This window comes from Phyllostomus hastatus, unplaced genomic scaffold (assembly GCF_019186645.2).
Source record: "Phyllostomus hastatus isolate PE091 unplaced genomic scaffold, TTU_PhHast_1.1 phas_scaffold_28, whole genome shotgun sequence".
Lineage (NCBI taxonomy): Eukaryota > Metazoa > Chordata > Mammalia > Chiroptera > Phyllostomidae > Phyllostomus > Phyllostomus hastatus.
The window spans coordinates 1,819,928-1,827,653 of NW_025334022.1; the positions used below are offsets into that span (position 1 = coordinate 1,819,928).

Here is a 7,726-nt window from a genome sequence, read left to right on the forward strand (position 1 = left end):
CCATAAGGCAATCCCATTTTTTAATTTTGAGGAACCTCCATAATGTTTTTCTTAATGGCTGTGCCAATCTGCATTCCTACCAAGAATGCACTAGGGTTCCCTTTTCTCCACATCCTAACCAGCACTTGTTGTCTGTTAATTTATTGATGATAGCCATTCTAACAGGTGTCAGATGGTATTTCATTGTGGTTTTGATTTGAATTTCTATGATAATTAGTGACCAATCAACTTTTCAAATATCTGTTGACCATCTGTATGTCTTTATTGGAGAAGTGTTTATTCATGTCTTCTGCCCACTTTTTAATTAGGTTGCTTATTTTTCTGGTTCTGATATTCCAAATGGACTTGTGAACAATTTTGACATCTACATTTAGTGATTTGGAAGCTTACAGGTATGGTCTCAGTATATCCCACTGAATTTCAAAGTAAGTACTACATTAGTCAAAAGTTGTTATTCTACTCTAAAAATGACTATAAACTTGCTGTGAGAGCGTAAATAAATTGTATTACTACTTTGTACTTAAGTTTTTCAATATGTAATATATGCAGGAAGACTAGGGTTTCCATTCTACTTTACAAAATGTTTGGAGCACAGGGCATGGTTGCTGTGCTCTGAATGTCTGTGATCCCCCAAAATTAACATGTTGAAAACCTAATATCCAAGTGGATAACATGAGGAGAAGAGGTCTCTTGGAGATGATTAGGTCATAAGGGCTGAGTAATCATGAATGGGATTAGTCCTCCTATAAAAGATATCCCAGAGAAATCTCTTCCCCTCTGCCACATGAATCTACAACAAGAAGTCTGCAACATAAAAGAGGGACCTCACCATATCATTCTGATCTCAGCTTTCCAGCCTCCAGAACTGTAAGGAATAAATTTCTGTTATGTATTTTAAGTATTTTTTATTGATTATGCTATTACAGTTTTCCCTAATTATTCCCCTTTATCCCCCTTCCACCCTGCCCTCCCAACCCTCCAGCATCCTCCCCTTAGTTCATGTCCATGGGTTGTACATATAAGTCCTTTGAGTCCTCTGTTTCTTATAGCATTTTTTATCTCTCCCTGTCAATTTTATGCCTACTAATTATGCTTCTTCTTCCCTGTACCTTTTCCCCTCTATTCCTCCCTTCCCCCTTCCCACTGAACTGCTTCTCTGTGATGTCCATTTCTCTGATTCTGTTCATGTTCTTGTTGTTTGCTTAGTTTTTGTTTTCATTGTTTTTCTTTTCTTTTAGGTTCATTTGTTGATAGTTGTGAATTTGTTGTCATTTTAGTGTTCATATTTTTTATCTTCTTTTTCTTGGATAAGTCCCTTCAATGTTTCATATAATAAAGGCTTGGTGATGATGAACTCCTTTAACTTGACCTTATCTGAGAAGCACTTTATCTGCCTTTCCATTCTAAATGAAAGCTTTGCTGCAGGATAGAGTAATCTTGGATGTAGGTCCTCATCTTTCATGACTTCAAATATTTCTTTCAGCCCCTTCTTGCCTGTAAGGTTTCTTTTGAGAAATCAGCTGATAGCCTTATGGCAACTCCTTTGTAGGTAACTTTCTTTTTACCTCTTGCTGCTTTTAGGATTTTCTCTTTGTCTTCAATCTTGGGTAACTTAATGATGATGTGCCTTGGTGTGTTCCTCTCTGGGTCCAACTTCTTTGGGACTCTCTGGGCTTCCTGGACTTCCTGGAAGTCTATTTCCTTCACCAGATTGGGGAAGTTTTCCTTCATTATTTGTTCAAATAAGTTTTCAATTTTTTTGATGCTGTTCTTCTACTTCTGGCACCCTTATAATTCATATATTGGAATGTTTCATGTTGTCCCAGAGAATCCTCAGCCTCTCTTAATTTTTTTTATTCTTATTTCTTTGTTCTGATCTTGTTGGATATTTATTTCTTCATTTTGTTCCAAATCATTGCTTTGAATCCTTGTTTCCTTCTTGTCACTGTTGGCTCCCTGAATATTGTACTTTATTTCATTTTGGGTATCTTTCATTTGTTCTTTCATTTTTTGACCAAGCTTAATCAGTTCTGTGAGCATTTTGATTACCAGGGCTTTAAACTGTCCATAAGATAGGTTGTCAATCTCCTCATCACTTAGTTTTCTTTCTGAGGTTTTGCTGTGTTCTTTCATCTGGGCCATATTTCTTTGTCTTGGTGCAGCTGATAGGTTGTAAGGGGGCAGGGCCTTAGATATTCACCAGGGCAGGGCAACCCTCTTTGCTGAGCTGCCTATGAGGGAGGGGCCAGAAGGGGAAAAATGCAGCTTGCTTGCTTGCTTGTCTCTAGTGTACTTTCCAACAGACTCTTGAGTCAGATAGGAAGTATCTCTTACCATGGCAACCCCAGCCATAGCCCAAAGTCAGTTCTGAGTCTCAGTTTTCCCCTTAAGTCAGTCTCTCCCATGAAGCTCTGCTGAGCTCAGCAGTCAGCCTTGCCCCTCAGCTGCCTTGCCTCAGTTTTTCTGAGTCAGCCAGTGCAGTCTGCCTTAATGGTCTGGTTGTTCTGGTTGATTGTTTCTTAATTCCTTGGTTGTCAGAGTTCCATGAATTTTGATTTTCTGGCATTTTTGGTTGTTTATTGATTTTAGATTGGTTGTTATTCTCCTTTTGGTTGTGTGAGGAAGTGAAGGGTTTCTACCTATGACTCCATCTTGGCCAGAACTCCAGGAGTCTGAAATTTCTGTTATTTAAAAGCCACCCTGTTTGTTGTATTTTGTTATAACAGACTGAAGTAAGACAATGGTTATGTAAATTTCCTGGAGCATCAACTAGGTCATGGGTTAGTTTCTCCTAGAAATTTTTAATATACAAATCTACTAACACAACTCTGTCTTAATAAATAAATAATTATTATTCCCATATATTTGCATTGCACTTGATATTATTCAAAAGGATTTAACTGTAATGCATTAATTAAGTACCTACTATGTGCCAGATACTGTACTAGATGCTAAAACTATAAAAATCATTAAACCTTAGTCCCTTGCTTTTGCAGTCTTTGAGGCATCCACATAAACAAAATATCTCTTTCCTGCTTAACGTCTGAGCCCATTTAGATGTATGGAGGATGTATTAGAAATTTGAAAGATACTAAAATATCAGCTTCATTTCTCATAAACCTGATATCAAGAATATGACACTTCTAAGCCCAAGTGGACTTCATAATCCAAATCTAAGAATTAATTATAAATTTAACCACATAGCAGAATTAGATCGGAAAATCAGAGATAGTCACTGAAGACAAAGCAGGCTACATGTTCCTTGCATGCAGCTTCCCCTAAGGAGACAGGAGAGAGGAAAAAGCTGCAGTAGGCATGCTTATTTCTCATTCAAAGTCACCATCAAATAATTTACTCCTCTCCTATCCATGGTTAAGAATGAGTAAGGAATAGATATAGGCCTGGTGTGTTATACTAATGGGCATGCTTCCACCTGGAAGGAAACATGTAGCATGGAGAGGAAGTATTCCCCCACCAACACCTGCTCTTTAGGACCTCACTTCATTGATATTTACAAAAACCATGAGAGGTAAATAGCAAGTAGAATTTTACCTGTTTTATGTAAGATAAACCTGAGGTATAGAAGAGTCACACAGCTAGGTTGAAATCAAGAGAATAATATCTCAATTCTTCATGGTATGAATTTGGATATTGTTACAATGAAATTAGACCATGGACTGGACTATACAATGCTACATTTTTCTTCTTTTGCAAGTGAACATAGGCTTTGTTGATCCAAGTGGTTTTGTTACTATCTGAGGTTTTGACAAAAGCATCTATCATTTTGTGTATACATGAATGGCATTATTTGTAAATTTGAATCTTTTACAATAAACACAGATAAGGTTTAAAAAATTAAATGCCACTATAGTCAAGTTTTATAGGGAAAGCAGCCAGGCAAATGTTTTATAAATAGAGAAGAGAGATGAAATAAAACCAAGGAATTATCCAATGTTCAATATAAAAAAAATGCTTAATTTGGTCAACCAGCTCTGAGTTTTTATACTAGGTATGAGAGTCACTAATATTTATTGAGCTTCTAATATTTTATTTTCTGGCTAAGCACTATATATGTGTACTATCTCATTTAATTTTCACAACAAATGTACAAAGAAGTTTATCTATTTTTTTTTCAAATAGGAAAACAGACTTATGTAGATCAAATGATTTACCTAATTTTCAAATAATCACTTAATATGTGGTAGTGTCAGGATCTGAACACAAAACTTCTGACTCCAGAGCCCATATTCTTAACCAGTACATTCTACTGGTTTATCAGCTAAGAGCATAAATTGATTTACTTCTAGATGCAACGCGTTGCAGTGGGAGACAATAAAAGATATCTAAGATAGCCACCTTATTTTCAAGCTATGATACAGTTAGGTACACATGATCAATATTAAAAAGGCTAAAAAATGTTTACAGTACACAGGTGAGCACAAATGAACATATTAACAAATACATAAGCCCTGAGAAAAAGTCAAATGAAAAAATGATCAAACAAAAGTGAAACAGACTTACAGGCACCGAAATTAAACTGGTGGTTGCCAGAGGGTAGTGGCATTTGGGGGACTGGGTGGAAAAGGTGAAGGGATTGAGAAGTACAGATTGATACTTACAAAATAGTCATGGGGATGTAAAATACAGAATAGGGTATATAGTCAATAATATTGTAATAACTATGTGTGGTGCCATGTGGATCCTGGAAATATTGGGGAGACCACTTTGTAAAGTATATTGTTTCCTAACCACTAAGCTGTACACCTGAAACCAATACAAAATGAAATTTAAAACAAGAAAAAGTGATTAGAGTAGAGTTAAACTGAGAAGCATATGCTAATCATCTGAGTTATTTAAAGCTGGAAAAAGATATCTCAGGAAGTAGTAGATTCTCATCATGGGAGGGGCTTCCCATACAGGCTGGATGGACAAATACTTAGTAAATTAAATTGGGTTGTTGTTTTAAATGACATCTAAAGTCCTCCCAATCCCAAGATTCTGTGATTTAGTCAACTTAGTCAAGTTATTTTGAATAACCACTATGTGACAAGTACTGGAATAAGCTCCTTTCACAAAGGGGAATAAGACATACTTACTGAATGAACTGACATTCTAGTGGGGCAAAGAGCACAAACTGAGAAATATAGAATAAAGTGTGATGAGACATAACAGCAAAGAACATTTTCACCTAACTCAAACTAGGAAGGGCAATTGAAAGGGAAATCAGATGTTTCTTAGAGGTGGTACCTAAACTAATCCTCAAAAGAAGAGTAAAAATTACTCAAGTGTTTCAGCTATCAATTGCAATGTAACAAATTATTTCTAAAATTAAAAAAAACAAATATTTTATCATATCTTATAATTTGGGAACTTACTTAGAAGCAAGTCTAATTTGGAGAATGCAAGACAGTTTCTCTCATATGACTGGTACCTCAGAGGGAATGGCTTTAAACACTCATCTAAGCTAGAATTCTCCCCATCTCCGTGAAGTCTCAGGTCTTCATAAGACTTCCTACCTACCAGCAGGGTAGGTGATTCTTATCTCCAATAACAAGTGCCTCAAGAGATCAAGGTGCAGGCTGCAAAGCTTCCTATATCTTAGCCTTAGAAGCCAGGCAGTATCACATCCAATACAATTTATTGCTTTCACATGGGTCAGTGTGGGAGGAGACACACAAGTGTTTAAATACTGGGGAAGTGTGGTTTGTTGGAGGTCATCATGGAGACTGATATGATCAGAGGCATGATATGCCCCTTAGCCTGGCATACCAGGCTAAGAGATTTGGGAGACTGGGAAGGTGAAATTTTCAGCTAGAAGGCATATCATGAGCAAAGGCAATAAGGCATACAAGAATAAAGCCTGATAAACACAAGGCAGCTGCTGTCACCACCATAGCCCTGTGGGAGCTGAGGGGAAAATCCAGGCTGCATTGACTGCTCCTCTTTCCTGCCATCAGCTCCAGCATCCTGGGCCCCACAAAGTAAACCTAAAGCATCAACTAGTACTCATTCCAACAGCCTGTTAAAAGATAGTAGAATATAAGTTTTAGGTGTGCAGACATGCCTCAGCCAAGTATATTAAAAAGACATATCACAAATTGGCACTGAAGCGGCATGCAGAAAAAATCCTGAGGATAAAGAAAATTTAAACAAGTAACAGGCAAATAAGGTGGTAGCTATCACATGCTAAAAAGTGGGACATTGATGACAAATATGGCAAAGAAGGATTAAATGGTGGAGATGGAGGTGAAAGTTATTCTGATAGTCCCTTTGAGGAACTTTTTGACACCTTCAGACAATTTTATGGTGTAAGGAATCCATTTCCATTCACCTTCTTTGAAGACCCATTTAAGGGTGTTTTGGGGGAATAAAAGGTGTCTTCGCAGAAGCAGAAGCTGAGGCACAGGGTTGATTTTCTCTGCTTTCAGTGGATTCTCATATGTTAGAGAGGAGTTTACTTATTTTGATACAGGATTTACTTCTTTTCACTAGGTCACAGGAGCCCCATTTCATTCTCTTCCACATCAATGAATGATAATAGGAGGGAAAACTTCAATTCTATACTAACTTTTACTAAAATTGTTAGTGGCAGAAAAATCACTACAAAGAAAATTGTCAAAAATGGTTATGAAAGAGTAGAAGTTGAAGAGGGCCGCTTAAAGTGCTTAAAGATAAGTGGTAAGGAGCAGCTGCTAAGCTTGAATAATTCAACATATGCATTTAAGGGAAATCTTAACTATAGTAAACTCTACTTCAGGATTAATAAGAGCATGTTTTAGAATATTTAAAATGAACTCAACTTTCAATATAACTATACCTAATCTAAAGAATTCACATCCAGCTCCTGGTGGACCCTATTTGTCAAAGACTTTTGAGTATTGCCAGGACAGCATATTAGGGCCATTTGTTTTGTCTTTAGAATTGTTGTAACTTGCTGTATGGACTTTGATTTTGTATTAAATGTAATCCAAGGTGGTCATGATTCTTATATTAACTAACAAAAGCACAACTTCCTTTTCTATTGTGTGTGAAGCAAGAGCCAAGTAGTGTCAGCTTTCTGTGAAATTAACATTGCCGGGTAAATCCTCCACAAAAATACTTTTAATTTATTTTTTATTTAGTAGTGAAAGATATTAATGAATTCATGCCAATACATTTCTGATTTAACGCAAATTGAGAATGTTTTCTATGTGTGTATGAATGCTTCCAACTTAATTTTTTTACATTCAATATTATTTTGTATTCCAACTTAATGTTTTGATAACTGCTTAAATTTAGTAAGTTTTGACAATTGTTTAAGTACGTAATGTTAAACTTAGATTTTAAAAAATAAAGCTGGTGAACTGGATCTTTGTCATTTGCATAAAAATAAAGTAAATGTGAATATATTTGGCACATTAAATAGTTTCTGAGAAACAAAAAATCAAGAAGCAGTATAGTGTTGTGGTTAAGAGAGCAGGCTCTAGAGTCAGACTCTGAAACCAGTTATTACTCAGTACGGATTTTGTATGCCAGACCTGAGCTGTCCAAGGTTAGTAATTAAATTAAATTAGATAATTAAATTAAACTAAAATTTCAGTTCCACAGTTTCACCTTAATCATACTAGCTACGTGTGGTTAGTGGCTACCATATTAAACAAACAGAAAATTTCCATCATCAAATACATTTCTATTGGATACAAGTGTAGTTGAAGCTCTTTTCATAGACTATTATTTAACTAACTTG

General features: G+C 36.1%; 1 pseudogene; it reads left to right on the forward strand.

The window, feature by feature from the left end:
• The first annotated feature begins 724 nt into the window (after positions 1-724).
• LOC123805012 lies at positions 725-6,779 on the forward strand (annotated as a pseudogene).
• The last annotated feature ends 947 nt before the right edge of the window (positions 6,780-7,726 follow it).